Here is a 17,698-nt window from a genome sequence, read left to right as displayed (position 1 = left end):
GACTGGGCTTTGTGATCAGGTAGGCCATTGGCTGTGCTCTGCTGCTGGGTGAGGTCACTGGAAAGACTGTCTGGTTGGGTGGGGTAGCAGGCTATTCTCTGTGATTGAACAGGGTCGTGGGTGAGCTCCCTGCCTGAGTGAGGCCACATGCTGTGTTCAGCAGTTAGGTAGGGCCGTATGCTAGGCTCCAGTGATGGTTGGTGTTTTAGGCTGTGATCCACAGCTGGGCGATACCATAAACAGGGCTTCAAGGCTGCTGAGTGTCACTCTTCACGCTCCCTGTTTTTATGGGGCCAGAGGATATGCTCAATATTTGGGCAGGGCTGCTGACTTGGATCCTTGCCTGGGTGGCCCTAGGATGTGCTACACAGCTACTGGTCATCTGTAGCCATACTTCCCACAGGAGTGGGACTAGAGGCTATGGTCAGAAGTTGAGTGGGACTGGGAATTTGCTTTCTTGCCCAGGTGGGGCTTTAGAATGGGCTTGATGCTGGTGTGGTCTGTTGGATGGCAGAATCAGACAGAACTGCCAACTGAGCTTCTGTCCAGATGGGGCCACTGCATTGGCTCTGCACAAAGGCAGAGCCTTTGTCTGGAATCTCTACTTGAGCTGCTGTGAGCAAGAATGCAGTCCACTAAGATCTGAGTGCTGGTTACTGTAAGCTTTGTCTCCCTTCTTAGCTCTGCAGATTCCCCAGTGATCCTTGTGAGGTGATAATTGAGTGGATCTCCCAGGAAGTGTCCTGCAGTGCTGGGGAAGCTGAATGTGCACGTTGGGTTTCCTTTTTCCCATGGAAGAAACCAATGGCACAGGGGGCCCTGTCCATATGGTGCTGTGCCGGTGTGGGGAAAGGGTGATTCGGTCAAAGTGTAGCTGTCTTTCTTACCCTTATTATGTGGTCCTCCAAGGTCTCTGTTGTCCACGGTGAGTACTTCAGCCTTACCCCATGGTTCTGGAATTTTCACAGTGGTGTCTGTGGATAATTACTAGTTGGTCTTCTTGTAGAGGGGACTGAAGTTGGGAATGACTTATGTCGCCATCAGTAAGATATCACTGCAATGTACAGGAGTTTATTGAGCTGGTTGTTCAATATAGTCATTATTAAAGATTAAATTATATAAACACAATTATATTAAACAAAAGTAGTAAGTTTTCAAAACTCATTTCTTCCTAATTATTTTACTATATTTTGTATTTATTTATACCCTGGAGGTTATTTACATCTATTGTATCTTTGTGGTGAAAATATAATTGCACACTGTTCTGCATCTCTTCCCAACTCTGCATTCAGTGACAGCATGTTCAGAGCCTGAAACTGAGCGGGGTAAGAATATTTACACCATAGACACCAGAAGACACTATAAATCAGGGCTTCAGTTTATTGTTTTGTTGATTGTCTAGACTTAAGGAGGTGGTGGAGAAAATGTTAGTAGAGCAAATTAAACTTAAAAATGTATTGTTTATGTAGCCATCATATTGTGAAAAGCACAAAAAATGGAAGAAATAGTTTTCCAGCATTCAAAACTGTTATCTAATTGAATAAAAATTTGCTCAGCATGTTCTGACGTACCGCTTCATTGTTGCTCTTACGTCTTGCTCGTGAAAACAAACTAGGATATCAACCAGCATTTAGTTTGGAGCTATGCTTATTCAGTATTTGCAACCATAGGTAGGCTATAGATCTGACAGTTTGCCAAAAATCAAGAACGTATTTTGTGAGAATTAATTGGCCATATGAAATTTATAATAGAGTGTTTTATATTTTATTATTATTTCTTGTGTATTTAAGATAAATTTATGTTTGTACATACATGCATGTATTTTTCACTTCTCAGGGATCTGGTTGTTGAAAGTTTACCAGCACATTACTTGTTGTATATGATTTATGATTTTTTTTTTTTTTTTTTTTTTTTTTTTTTTGCGGTATGCAGGCCTCTCACTGCTGTGGCCTCTCCCGTTGCAGAGCACAGGCTCCGGACACGCAGGCTCAGCGGCCATGGCTCACGGGGATCTTATTTACACACCGTAATTGGAATCGCACTCCATTCTCTACCTTCTGAGACTATTTCCTAAAAGGATATACTGTAGTGTCTTGAGGTGCTTTATTCTAAACATTGGATATATTTGGTACATTGCATAGACTATCTTGGAAATTTCAGAGGAAACAGAGCTCTGAGAAGTCCTTCAGTGAGGAAGGCAGTGTAGCTTTATATTAGTACAGTGTTTCCAAAACATTCTGACCACTGATTCTTTTCTCTCTTTGTAAATACTGATTTTACCATTTGGAAAATGCTGCTTTAGAGGTTGATTAATGAGCCTCATTTGAATGCTAGATCTTTTATGACCAGGTCCCATGGCTCCAAATATGGTCTGCTATTCACCTTGATCTTATGATCAGTGGTTAAAATGTATGTGTTTTTAAAAATAAATTTATTTATTTATTTATTTATGGCTGTGTTGGGTCTTCATTGCTGCATGTGGGCTTTCTCTAGTAGCAGCGAGCCGGGGTTACTCTTCTTTGCAGTGCGCGGGCTTCTCATTGTGGTGGCTTCTCGTTGTGGAGCACAGGCTCTAGGCGCGCGGGTTTCAGTAGTTGCAGCACGCAGGCTCTAGAGTGCAGGCTCAGTAGTTGTAGCGCACGGACTTAGTTGCTCAGCAGCATGTGGGATCTTCCCAGACCAGGGATCGAACTGTGTCCCCTGCATTGGCAGGCAGATTCTTAACCACTGCACCACCAGGGAAGTCCCTAAAATGTGTATTTTTGAGTAAGCGCTCAAACTCTTATTTTCTCACATAGAAGAAAATGTATAATAATGGGTTACAAGTAAGTCAGTTCAGTGACTTTATTCATTGGAATGGCTTAGACTCCCCTTGGGAATTCTGTTGCCAACATCCTAAATTTGGCTTGTTCTGGTGGTTCCAGTGCTTTGGATCCTGAATCTTCTTGGTGGTAATCAGTTGCCTTCTAGGAAGTTTTAGGCTTTTGACAAGGAGTGGAACATCTCTATGAAGGAGCAATACTCACGCTCATGGCTTGGTTTTTAGTAACATCACCCATGTGACTTTTATTGTTGTGGAGACATTTAAACAATTTCTCAAAGATATGTGGGGAAATATTAATGGAAGGTATGTTCACTGATTTTTTTAAAAATTTTTTTTAATTTTTTGCGGTACGCGGGCCTCTCACTGCTGTGGCCTCTCCCGCCGCAGAGCACAGGCCCCGGACACGCAGGCTCAGCAGCCATGGCTCACGGGCCCAGCCACTCCGCGGCATGTGGGATCTTCCCGGACAGGGGCACGAACCCATGTCCACTGCATCGGCACACGGACTCTCAACCACTGCGCCACCAGGGAAGTCCTGATTATTTTTGTAACATAACTGGAATTGTCTTTCAATATCTACCTTCTGCCATAAATAACTATTTAGCAAATACTGTAGTATCTTGAGGAACTTTTTCTTAACATGTATCACTATCATGTTAGTTACAAAGCTCTAACAGTATATGTAAAACCTCAAGATGGAAAAGGATCATAAACAACAGCTGATCTAATCCTAACCCAGACAATAGCCTCAGTCCGGGTGTCTGATCTGAGCTTGAATGATTCATGTGACAGGGAACTATCTATGGATTGAGGAAGCCAGTCTATTTTATAATGCATCTCATTGTTGGAAAGTATTTATTTTGATTCATAATTCACCTTGTAACTTCCACCCATTGGTTGAAGGGCTGCCATCTGGGGCTGCATAAAAAGACATTTTATCCCTCTTCTCCTTGGAAGTTCTGTAGTATTTGCAAAGGCCACTAGCCAGTTCTCCTTAGTTTCTTCTTTTTTCCAGCCCAATGACCTCAAATGTCTTTGTATTTCCTCACATGATTTCTTGCCAAACTATAAATCTTGTCTGCATGCATTTCAGTTTGCAATTATCACTCTTGATTTGGTCCTGAGGACAAAATTAAATACTCTAGGGAAGATCCACTCAGTGCGCTGTAGAAAGAGATCATGGACTTCCTTATGTGAGACTCTGAAATACTTCTGCTAAATTTATGTAAGATTATATTGAATCACTGGGCTTACAGCTAAGACCTCTAGTATTTAACTTTGTACAATGGCTGTTAATTGAGACACATTTCCCCATCCTATCCTTTTTTTTTTTTTTTTGCGGTATGCGGGACTCTCACTGTTGTGGCCTCTCCCGTTGCGGAGCACAGGCTCCGGATGCGCAGGCTCAGTGGCCATGGCTCACAGGCCTAGCCGCTCTGCGGCATATGGGATCTTCCTGGACCAGGGCACGAACCCGTGTCCCCTGCATCGGCAGGCGGACTCTCAACCACTGTGTCACCAGGGAAGCCCCATCCTATCCTTTTAATGGTCTTATTTCCATCTGATAAGATTTGACCTGTCATCCCTGTACATTGCTCTGTTTTGAGAATTTGCTTCTTCCATCCAACTCAGTATTTGTTTTTTCAGTTTTGTTTCATCTGCAGATTAGATCAGCCTAGCAACAGTGTCTTTGTTCAAGTGATAAATCAAAACATTAAACTTAAAAAACTGTCATGATATCCTTTTCTTTCTCCTTTTATATTAATTTAAAGTATAACAATATAGTCATGTGGAGCTTTTATGGCCAATAGCTTTTATTCTATTTTATGAGATTATATAGGAATTATATTAATAATTTTAATGGTTTATGTATTTTGGACCCTTAATAACTATTCAATGTAATGCCTCAAAATGCTAATAATTCATTAGGTTTTAGAATTTAAAATACGGAACTTCTAAAGACCAAATGAAAATGAGTAAGTCCAATATTTACTAACCAGGATATAAAGAAGCATAATAGTTTGGAATCTAAATTTTTAAAATAAAAAAGAATACTGAGTGAAATTTATAGTATATTTATCAGGCTGTTGGTCTTTCTTGGTAAAATTTGAATTTGAAAACCATCTTGATGGCCCTCTTGATTATGAATGGAAAATGTGATAAGTTTTCCATTCATGATGCCTTAAGTTTTTCAAATAATTCAGGTGGAGAGGGCTTGGCAAAAGACCTAATGATGATTGTCTTTATAGTTTGGATTGAAGGGATGGTGGGAAACACAGCATGCTATTGGTCATGGTTTTCACTTTTACTTTCCTCAAAATAAAATGAAAATTCTTAGCATATGAGGCACAAGAAGCAGACTGATAGTAAACTCTGTAATATGTTTTAGTTCACTTTTTTCAAAACACAAGATCTGCTCAAGTTTTAGGATGGAGGTTAAGTTTACTGTGTGCTAGTAAGAAGTGAATCAGATCACATCGCTACCTTACTTACATCCTCCAGTGACTGCACACTTTGACAAGCAAGAAATATACACTCTTTATCTTGACTTTCAAGAGCTACTAGGATCTGCCTCACTTTCCTCTCTAGCTTAATTTTCTCCCCTCTGCCTCAGCCACACTGCTCCTTCTGAACCTCAAACAAGATGAGTTCATTTTGCCCAAAGACTTTGCATCAACTGCCAGAGAAGATCTCCTTGTAGACTCTAGAGCCTAGAGCTTTGAGTGGCCCCTTTTTGCATCTCAGGTCTCAGCTTAAAAGCCACCTCTTCAGAGCAGGCTTCCCTGACCACTGTATCAAAATAACTCTTAGTTCCTCCTCAGTTGCTCTTTGGCATACTACTTGTTATTTTCTTCCTGTCTCTTATCACTACTGGAAACCATCTTGTTTTATTTATTTATCTGCTAACCATAGAATAAAAATTCCATGAGGGCAGAGCCTTTGCCTTATTTATTGCCATTGTCCTTATGCCTAGAACAGTGCCTGGCACATAGTAGGCACACACAGATCTTGGTTAAATAAATAAATTCTCATCGTTCTGTAGAATCAATGTCTACTTCTTGCTATAATTCTTATTTGTTTTAATCAGAAGCCTGTGTAGGGTGACAACAAATTGTTAGAGAAGTCAGAAAAAATACAAATGTGGACATAATCATTAAGTCTACAGAAACAAATCCTAACTCACAGAAGATGACCTTCTTGCTCATTTTAGGAGAAACTAGAGAACTTCCCTGGTGGCTCAGTGGTTAAGAATCCACCTGCCTAAACCTACCTAAGGAGACAAAAGACCTGTATGCAGAAAATTATGACAATGATGAAAGAAATTAAAGATGATAAAATAGATGGAGAGATATACCATGTTCTTGGATTGGAAGAATCAACATTGTGAAAATGACTATACTACCCAAAGCAATCTACAGATTCAGTGCAATCCCTATCAAACTACCACTGGCATTTTTCACAGAGCTAGAACAAAAAATTTCACAATTTGTATGGAAACACAAAAGACCCCAAATAGCCAAAGCAATATTGAGAAAGAAAAATGGAGCTGGAAGAATCAGGCTCCCCGACTTCAGACTATACTACAAAGCTACAGTAATCAAGACAGTATGGTACTGGCACAAAAACAGAAATATATATCAATGGAACAGGATAGAAAGCCCAGAGATAAACCCACGCACATATGGTCACCTTATCTTTGATAAAGGAGGCAAGAATATACAATGGAGAAAAGACAGCCTCTTCATTAAGTGGTGCTGGGAAAACTGGACAGCTACAGGTAAAAGAATAAAATTAAAACACTCCCTAACACCATACACAAAAATAAACTCAAAATGGATTAAAGACCTAAATGTAAGTCCAGACACTATCAAACTCTTAGAGGAAAACATAGGCAGAACACTCTATGACATAAAGCCCAGCAAGATCCTTTTTGACCCACCTCCTAGAGAAATGGAAATAAAAACAAAAATAAACAACTGGGACCTAATGAAACTTAAAAGCTTTTGCACAGCAAAAGAAAACGTAAACAAGACGAAAAGACAACCCTCAGAATGGGAGAAAACATTTGCCAATGAAGCGAGTGACAAAGGATTCATCTCCAAAATTTACAAGCACGTAATGCAGCTCAATATCAAAAAAACAAACAACCCAATAAAAAAATGGGCAGAAGACCTACATAGACATTTCTCCAAAGAAGATATACAGATTGCCAACAAACACATGAAAGAATGCTCAACACCATTAATCATTAGAGAAATGCACATCAAAACTATAATGAGTTATCATCTCACACTGGTCAGAATGGCCATCATCAAAAAATCTACAAACAATAAATGCTGGAGAGCGTGTGGAGAAAAGGGAACACTCCTGCACTGTTGGTGGGAATGTGAATTGATACAGCCACTATGGAGAACAGTATGGAGGTTCCTTAGAAGACTAAAAATAGAACTACCATACGACCCAGCAATCCCACTACTGGGCATATACCCCAAGAAAACCATAATTCAAAAAGAGTCATGTACCAAAATGTTCACTGCAGCTCTATTTACAATAGCCAGGATGTGGAAGCAACCTAAGTGTCCATCAACAGATGAATGGATAAAGAAGATGTGGCACATGTATACAATGGAATATTACTCAGCCATAAAAAGAAATGAAATTGAGTTGTTTATAGTGAGGTGGGTGGACCTAGAGTCTGTCATACAGAGTGAAGTCAGTCAGAAAGAGAAAAACAAATACTGTATGAAAACACATATATATGGAATCTAAAAAAAAAATTGGTCATGAAGAACCTAAGGGCAAGATGGGAATAAAGACACAGACCTACTAGAGAATGGACTTGAGGATACAGGGAGGGGGAAGGGTAAGCTGGGACAAAATGAGAGAGTGGCTTGGACGTATATACACTACCAAACATAAAATAGATAGCTAGTGGGAAGCAGCCACATAGCACAGGGAGATCATCTCGGTGCTTTGTGACCACCTAGAGGGGTGGGATAGCGAGGGTGGGAGGGAGGGAGACGCAACAGGGCAGAGATATGGGGACATATATATGTGTATAACTGATTCACTTTGTTATATAGCAGAAACTAACACGCCATTGTAAAGCAATTATACTCCAATAAAGGTGTTTAAAAGAAAAAATAATCCACCTGCCAATGCAGGGGACATGGTTCAAGCCCTGGTCCAGGAAGATCCCACATGCTGTGGAGCAACTAAGCCTGTAACCCCCAACTACTGAGCCTGTGCTCTAGAACCCAACTACTGAAGCCCGCGCACCTAGAGCCCGTGCTCCCCAACAAGAGAAGGCTGCGCACAGAAACCAACAATAGCCCCCGCTTGCAACAACTAGAGAAAGCCCACACGCAGCAACAAAGACCCAACACAGCCAAAAATAAATAAATAAATTAATTAATTTAAAAAAAGAGAAACTAGAGCCATCAGACAGGAGTTTCCTCAATATTACATCTTCTAAGCTTCCTCGATATTCCACAACTTTCCTTTCTTCCTTCTTTCCTTTTGAAAAAAAAGTGCTGCTACTTCTGTTTGAGGGTAATCCTTCCATCTGAGTTCTGGACTCCATCCTACCCAACTTTTTCTGGGATCTTGGTCCATTGATTAACCCTCCTCTCTCCTGTATCTGCAACCATTTACTCTCTATGTGCTCTTTTCCACCAGCATTTCAACATCTCAAGACACATCTATCTTTTAGAGCATAGTTTTTTGTTTTTTTTTTAACATCTTTATTGGAGTCAGAGCATAGTCTTTTAAATGCCTCCCCACCACCCTCCACCCTGACCCTCCCATCTGAGGCAGCTCTATCTTTTTACTTTTTGGAAGTGTTGCCTAAACTTCTGTCTCTGCTTCATCTCTTCACTTCCCAATCTACTGCAGTCCAGTTTCTGTTTCATTGCTCTGACCCAGGCCACTACTAGCTTCCTTGCTAAGTCCAGTGATGCTTCTCAATCTTTATCTTTCTTGATCTCTGACAGCATTATCTATATTTGTCTTCTGGAACTATTCTCTTATATTCATCTCTGTACAATTACAGTCTGTTAGTTTTCCTGTGACTTCTATGGCTACCCTGGGTCCTTTTTCTTTTACCCCTAAAACATTGGTATATCATGGAGAATCTGTTTTGCCCTATTATCTTATTCTTTGTACACTCCCTTGGTGTTCTCATTCACTCTCATAGCTTTAGTTCCAGCTATATACTGGTGATTCCCAAATCCAAACTTACATCTTCTACTCAGGTATCTCCTCACTATCAACTTTATATATCCATCTACCTACTAGACAGGTCCATTTGGATGTTTTGTAGGCAACTCAACATGTGAAAACAGTGGATTGGTCATCTTCCTCAGCAACCAGAATCCCATTTTATGTTCTCTTAGTGAGTGGAACCACTACTTACTAAATAAGCCAAACTCAAGCCTGGAAGTTACTTTTGATTTCTTCCTATCTCTTGCTCCCAACAGCCTCTCAATCTCCATGTTCTGTTGAGTCTAACTTCCTAAGTTCTCAGAAATCCATCTGCCATCTCTATTTATGTTCCCATCATCCCATGTCAAGCTATTATCTTTTCAGGGATGGACCACTGGAACAGTTGCCTTACTGATCTCCCTATCTCTAGTCTAAAGCCTCCAGTCTATTCTCCACATCAATACCAGAGTGATCTTTCTAAAACATTTTACTTTAAAAAGACTTTCAGTGGTTTCCCTTTGGTCTAAAAGAGCCCATCAGCTTGAAATGGCCTGAAATCACCATTATGAAAAGTTTACATCAAAAGCCTGTTATATGGAAACATTGTTTACTCTCTATTCAAAAAAAATCAGACGAAGAATTCATCTGCTGGGGCTTCCCTGGTGGCACAGTGGTTGAGAGTCTGCCTGCCGATGCAGGGGACGCGGGTTCATGCCCCGGTCCGGGAAGATCCCACATGCCGCGGAGTGGCTGGGCCCGTGAGCCATGGCCGCTGAGCCCGCGTGTCCGGAGCCTGTGCTCCCGCCACAGCAGTGAGAGGCCCGTGTACCGCAAAAAAAAAAAAAAAAAAAAAAAAAAAAAAAAAATTCATCTGCTACACTGCCTATATTCTTGGTTCACAGTGAGGCAGATTCCTAAGGATAAGAAAGGTCACTTAAACCCATCAAGCTCTGGAGTAAACTGACTCATAGAACGCTCGTGCGGTCATAGCTGCCCAGCTCAAAGACTTCTTTTTATGTGTAATATTTTCATGATTCAATTAAGAGAACTCAGGAAAAGGAAATAAGATCAGAAGGCAGTCTTCCATTTGATCATTAAGCACGGACCCAGAAACAAAGACCTACTTATAGCACAGGGAAGTATACTCACCTATATGGGAAAAGAATCTGAAAAAGAATATATATATATGTATCTGTTTATAAAGCCCTGCATGGTCTTACTCTTCACTGTCTTCTCTCATGAAATCCCATCTTGTACTTAAACTTCCAGCAGCCAGAGTTTCTTTTTGACTTCTGGAATGTACCATGCACTACCCTATCTTCCCCCACTCCCTTTACTAGGGCAGCAATATCTCCTGGGCTCGGCTTAGCGCTTCTACTGGGAATCGGTATCTATTAGAGTATGTAGGTTGCAAGCAAGAGAAACCCTGGCTGATATACTAAGAAAGAATTGTTTGGAAGGGCACAGGGTAGTGCAAAGAAACAAATGAAGAGCTGTAATCTCAGAACCTGGGAGGGACAGGAATGAAGGCAGTGCCAGGAACTTAAGTGATGGGAGCCAATATATTGTCTCTTTAAGGTTCTGCCATTGGAAAAACTCCAACTATTTTTGATTTTGTATCATTCTACTCAGAATTAGTATTTCTAGGAGAAAACATCTGATGGTTGGTCTAGCTTGGGTCAGAGATCCACTCTATGAGCAGAGGGCTGCCCTCAGTAATTACTGAGAGAGTTCCCCAACTGCAGGGAAAGAGAGTTCTCCAAAGGGAAATTAGGTGCTACTGCTCAAATAGAGGGGAAAAGGATGCTACACAGGTAAACACAGCAGAGGACCCACTGTAGCAGCAATTTCTGACCCCTCAGATTTGAATTCAGTGGCCTTTCCACCCACTCACAAAATTGTCACTTGTTTTTTTCCCCCTTTTTGTAATGATCAATGGACTTCTTATTTGTTCTCCCACTGGATGGTTGGCTTTGTTAATACAATGACTGGCACTTAGCAGATAATCCATATACATTCATTTTATATAGGAGGGAATGAATAACTAGATTTAAGTAGGTGGAGGAAACATCCTCTGAAATGGCTCTTGTGGCTGGCTGGTTTGTGTTACATCATTAAAAACAATGGAATTGGAAGTTTGGGAAAGATCATCAATGCCAAGTAAATACACATCCGTATGAACACAGTACTGTGTAGAATCTAAGCTTCTTGAGGGCACAGGAAGTAGTTTTTATATTTTTATATCTCATGTAATGCTTAATATACAGTTTATACAAAGAATTCTCATAATAGGCATTGATTGAATTAAAGCTTTTTATGGTCATTTCTTTTGTATTCCTGTAGTAATATGTTAATCTCAAGCATATCCTAATGCTTGCTTTCTTCTTTTTCCTTTGTGTGTATGTGCTGTTTCAGTTTTTAATACTGCTAATGACTTTGAAATGGGACATTGACTCAGAATTAGTGACAGTCAAGTGTTAATGGTCCTTGCAACTCAGCTGATCATTAGTTCCCAGAAAATAAGCTGGATCAGGCTCTCCCAAGATGTGGCCGTTTAGAAAAGATTCCTGATTGTCATGGAGACCTCTCACTCATCTTTCATTGCTTTTGCTATTTTTACATCTTCTTGGCGTGGGCTTTTGATCGAAGGGGGAGCAATATATGCCAGTAACCATGGGTAATTAATGAGGGGATAAATAAAATGAAGAGAAATAGAATAAAATATTCGAACTGAATTCACATACACCATAATAAAATTATGGAACTTAATTGCCAGAAATGACCTTAGAGTTTATCTAATTAAACCCCCTCATTTCTCATTTTATAAATGAGGAAACTGAGACCCAGGGAGGCTAAGTGCTTTTCCAAGGTCTGTATAACAAAACAAAACAAAAAACCCGTATGCAAGTACAGTTCACTTCTCTAAGCATTTCTGAATCCTTTCTGTTATTGGACCTCCCACCATAGACTCACTATTTAAAAAATTTTATTCAAGTATAGTTGATTTATAAGGTTGTGTTAATTTCTGCTACACAGCAAACTGATTCAGCTATATATATGTGTGTGTGTATATATATATATTCTTTTCATATTCTTTTCCATTATGGTTTATCACAGGATGTTGAATAGAGTTCCTTGTGCTATACACTAGGACCTTGTTGTTTATACATAGACGCATCTTGATGAATCAATTTGCGAAAAAATGTGATGGTGAGTGAAAGCGATCAAAATGTCATTAGTGCAGAAATCACTGGTTCACTTTGTACTTCTTGAACTGTGATGTTCTGAAGATTGTCATCTTCAAAAGACAATAGAAAAGAAAAAATAAAACAGACAAAAAATTGGAAATGACACATTGGGATCAGCCAGTATGTGCTTTATCCTGGAAAGTATTCTGTGAACCTAATTATGATTTATCTAACCAGGGTTTAGCAAGGGAGTCAGCTATAGAGATGCTAAATTCCTTCTTGTTGGAGAGATTTAAGTAATCCTTAATCTGTTTGCCTTGCATTGGTTTATAATGTACTATTTCTGGATCTGTTTGCCCTCAGCTTCATTCCTTCTTCCCCGGCTCTGTTCTGTATCATAGTCAGTGGACCACTTTTGGGTTGCTTTTGCCAGCCTTTGTTGTTAACTAGACCAGGTTTCCTGGACCTGGCTCTTATCAGCGTGTGAGTACCTATTTCAAATGTTCAGAATCCTGTGAACTGGTTGTTAACACCAGTTAACATCATCCTTAAACGTTAAATTATCAAACTTCACTTATAGCTAAATTATATTTAAAAGAGAGGTAATATATATCCCACAAACTCCTCATTTCCTAATTATTGTACTACTTCTTTTTGACTGTCTCTGCTCTTGAGGTTGTTTATGATTTTATATCTACATGGGGAAAACACTGTAATGGTGTGTGATTCACATTCATTGACTGCACAAGTCACTAAAAATTGGCCGGGTGAGAGTGTATACACTATAGAAACTGGCAAATGCCACAAATCAGTTTTTTTGTTGCTGTTGTTTTTGAGAATTAATTGTTAACTTACTGTTTTCTATCTGCATTTGGCTAATGGGAGGCACCTGTGGGAGTTTGGAGGCTGGGTAGAAGGGAGAAGTCAGGGCTTTTCATCTTTCCTTCTGTGGCCCAGGGACATCTCCTTTGACTTCTCAAGTTGTATCTCTCTTGGAGGATGCTGGTGGCTTCCTGCTGTTGTTAGTCTTTGAGTTGCTTCACTGCCTGCCATTTGCCATTGAGTTTCTTAGCTCTTCTCTCCTCAGTGTAACCAATTCCCTGCATTAGACTCTTCCTGCTTGAAATACTTGAATGGCTTCATTTTTCATTATGAGACCTTGTTTGATACACATAGCAAATTTATTTAAACACGGGTCTTTTGTTTTCAGTAGCATTTTAATGTCAGAGCTTACATAGTTAAAAATAATATGCAGCATTAGACATGGAAGTCCTCTCTTCATTCAGGTGAAAAACTAAAGACCCAGAAAAGCTAAGCAATTCCTAGGCATAAGCATTCATTCAAGGACCAGGGACCATAGTAAATTGGTGAAAGGCAATATTTGCTTCCTCAGCATATGCTAAGATTTTTGAGCCACACATTAATATTTTGAACTAGAGCTGATTTAAAATATATTAGAATTTCTGAATTCTTCCAGTACTTTTTTGAGACATGATTTTTCCCCCAGTAAAATAAGTGCAAATAAGCCATTATCAATTTTTGACTTGATAGGTCATATGCTGCCTTTCTGAACTTTTTTTGTTTTATTTGTTTATGGTTCCTAAATGGTGCCCAGAATGGAAAATTTGGTAAGATTTGAATGATTTTATTTATTTATTAATTATTATTTTTTTAACACCTAAATGTTTTCCTTTTATTTAAAAATATTTTAAAACATCTTTATTGGACTATAATTGCTTTACAATGGTGTGTTAGGTCCTGCTTTATAACAAAGTGAATCAGCTCTACATATACATATATCCCCATATCTCCTCCCTCTTGCATCTCCCTCCCTCCCTCCCTATCCCATCCCTCTAGGTGGACAAAGCACTGAGCTGATCTCCCTGTGCTATGTGGCTGCTTCCCACTAGCTATCTATTTTACATTTTGTAGTGTATATATGTCCATGCCACTCTCTTTGTCCCAGCTTACCCTTCCCACTCCCCTGTCCTCAAGTCCATTCTCTATGTCTGCGTCTTTGTTCCTGTCCTGCCCCTAGGTTCTTCATAACTTTTTTTTTCTTAGATTCCATATATATGTGTTAGCATACGGTATTCGTTTTTCTCTTTCTGACTGACTTCACTCTGTATGACAGACTCTAGGTCCATCCAGCTCACTACAAATAACTCAATTTCATTTCTTTTTATGGCTGAGTAATATTCCATTGTATATATGTGCCACATCTTCTTTATCCATTCGTCTGTTGATGGACACTTAGGTTGCTTCCATGTCCTGGCTATTGTAAATAGAGCTGCAGTGAACCTTGCGGTACATGACTCTTTTTGAATTATGATTTTCTCAGGGTATATGCCCAGTCGTGGGATTGCTGGGTCATATAGTAGTTCTATTTTTAGTTTTCTAAGGAACCTCCATACTGTTCTCCACAGTGGCTGTATCAATTTACATTCCCACCAACACTGCAAGAGTGTTCCCTTTTCTCCACACCCTCTCCAGCATTTATTGTTTGTAGATTTTTTGGTGATGGCCATTCTGACTGGTGTGAGGTGATACCTCATTGTAGTTTTGATTTGCATTTCTCTTAATGATTAATGATGTTGAGCATCCTTTCATGTGTTCGTTGGCAATCTGTATATCTTCTTTGGAAAAATGCATGATTTTAAAATGTTGAATTGATTTTTGAAAGTTGAATTCACAGTCAGCTAGCTGTTTTGCTGTCTTACAGAAATAGTCTATTGGCTGTATAGCAGCTGTGTCTGGGCTATTTATGAACGTCCATTCACTTATCATCTCATATACTGACCGAATCCATATATGAGACAGAGAAGGAGGCAGGTGCCAGGGAAGGACAGTTTCTTCCTTTCCTTATGGATCTGAATAATAAAGAGAAAAAGGATTTCATTTAGGGAATGACTGAATGGTTTCATATTTCATCTCACAAGGAAGCACTGATTTTCAATTTCTGCTGAATTGGCTTAGATTATAAACACTTCTCCTGTAACTTTGTATCTTGTAGGTCTCTCAGTGCTCTGTTATTAAAATATTATGAAAGAGAAAGAACACTGATTAAATTTGCCTCTATGGGTAATTTACATTAATGCATGATGATTAATTATAAGTTAATGCACTCATTCACAAAAATATTTTAAGGTGGCATGATGATAAGGCTGCATTGATAACCCCGTACAGCCCCTTATTAGCGCGATCAAAAGCAGATGTGAGGCCGAGTAACATTTTGGAGTGGCACGCTGGGCAAGCCAAGGCTCTTTCTACAAATGTCATACTCGTCTTTGACCGCAAGATGCCGCTCAATAATCCATTATGATTTAGCTCTTTTGTTACAAGCCAAATGACATTTCCATTTACATGCTCTCCAATTACATATTAAAACTCGTAGTGGGTGGGTTGGGGGAGGTTACCCCCACCCTGAAGGCACTTTTTAACTCGTGTGTGGGAAATCTATGAATAATTTCTTTAAGATAGACAAATTCAGGTGGAGAGTTCAGACACCATAGAATTGTTGCATCCTCAGTTTCTGTGCTTGTGTGTGTACATGTCTACACCTGCCCTGTGACCCACCCAATCCTTTCTGTTTAGTCACCAGCATTACCTGCCCCAAATGAAATAATTTCCTGCTGGCCCCTACTAGCAACACACAAAACAACCTATTTATGTAACTATTCAAAATGTCAAAGGATTACCTTAAAACGAAAACACAAAGTCAGTTTTCTGCCTTTCAGGCAGCAATTAAGTAGTTACAACATGGCAGTCCTTGGATGAAAGCTCCAGAAATTATAGTTTGCAAAGGCAATCACTGGAAGAAGATAATTTTATTTCCCAAGTTCTTGTCTTAAGCTGGGGGAAAAAAATCATGGTGTGAAGATTCTCTTTAATGGAGATGGTCGTGGTCTTTAACGTTCATATCAAACTTGCCCTAGATTTAAACTTATACTATTTATTTTTTGAAATAAGAGCTTTTCCACAAATACTTTTTTGTAATGACCAGTGTCTAAAACAAAGACCTATGACCATAAGACAAGGGTGGCCACATGATCAGAAAACATTCTCTGGAAAGTGCAAGGAATCAGACTTAGACAAGCAGCACTTACATAAGGAAATCTCCTCCATGAATATCTTGTTACTTAGCACTCTTCTGGTATTAATTTGGCAATGGCAGAGCTGATCTGACCCCTAAAACTGACTGCCTCAGTGGTACGATTTTGGTGATGTCAAGAAATAACCCTCAAAATATTAAGGCCTTAGCAGTCACTTTTATTTTAGCATGAGTTGGTTTTCAGATTCTTTGGTGTCTCTTGGCTGGGTACAGGGTTTTAAGAGATGAAAACTGATGATCGATGGATGATGGGGAGAGGAGAGAGAATAAGTAGCAGAAATGGGACAAGGATGGAATGGACTAAACTTGGAAACAAGAGGATGCTCTAGGAAAAGGCTGCCTGCTGCATTGTTTTTCCTGAGATCCATCCTGAGGACTAGATCAACTTGGTGGTGAGAGCATCTTGTTAAGGCAATGAAAAATGAATGGAGGGCCTTATTCCCTGGTGAGTCCTATGAGTCAGCTTCCCAGTTTTTTTTTTATCATTTTATGTCAAGAATACCTGGTTTGTTATATCACTGACAGACACATCACATTCCTGTGTTCATTTTCATTCACTTGTTCATTCTTGTAAATCATTCATTCAACAACTATGCGTCTTGTGCTTAACATATACAAGCTACTGGGTGAGATACTGCAGATGTGATGATGGAAAACTTTCAATTGTCGGATCTACAAAGAGAAAAAAATCACTGGAACTGTTATGCAAAAAAAGTCATTTTTTTTTCCTAAAAATATTCTAACCCATATACTGGAAATGTTAACTTTGGCTTTATTTGGTGTAAGGCTTTATTTGTTATGAAAATGTGACAGTGAAAAAAATAGCTTCTTAAAACCAGTGGTTTTCAAACATTTATGTGCATAGGAATCACCTGTGCATTTGGTTAAAATGCAGATTCTGATTCAGTAGGTCTAGGGTGACCCTTGAAACAGCATTTCTACAAAGCTCTGGGGTGATGCTGGTTTGGAGACCACACTTTGGGTAACACAAGGCTTTAGCTGAACCAACTGTGGGGGTGATTAGATACCCAGAAAGAGAGAGGTTTCTTACAGTGAAATAAGTCTCTTTTACATCAAAGAGGGAGGGGGGAGGGGGAAGATGTTAAGACAAATCTGTATAAGAGTAGGACAGGAAGGATCTCTACGTGATGAACCAGTATCTGCCACCCGACTCTCTGCACTGGTTTTCAGGTTCAGACACAATGTCCTGCACACCAGGATACAGGTTTTCTCCTAGGAGGGTTACACATCATTGCCTGCATCACTGTTTTGAAACATGACAACCGAAATGGCTTTTATGTTCTGAAAAGAAGAAGAAGAAGAAAAAGGCCCCGCTTTTGAAGGGAAAAAATTAGTTTTCCGATAACCCCC

The sequence above is a fragment of the Grampus griseus genome (genome assembly GCF_964374135.1).
Source record: "Grampus griseus genome assembly, chromosome: 6".
NCBI lineage: Eukaryota > Metazoa > Chordata > Mammalia > Artiodactyla > Delphinidae > Grampus > Grampus griseus.
The sequence above is the reverse complement of the archived record's forward strand: the minus strand, read 5'-3'. Positions refer to the sequence as shown.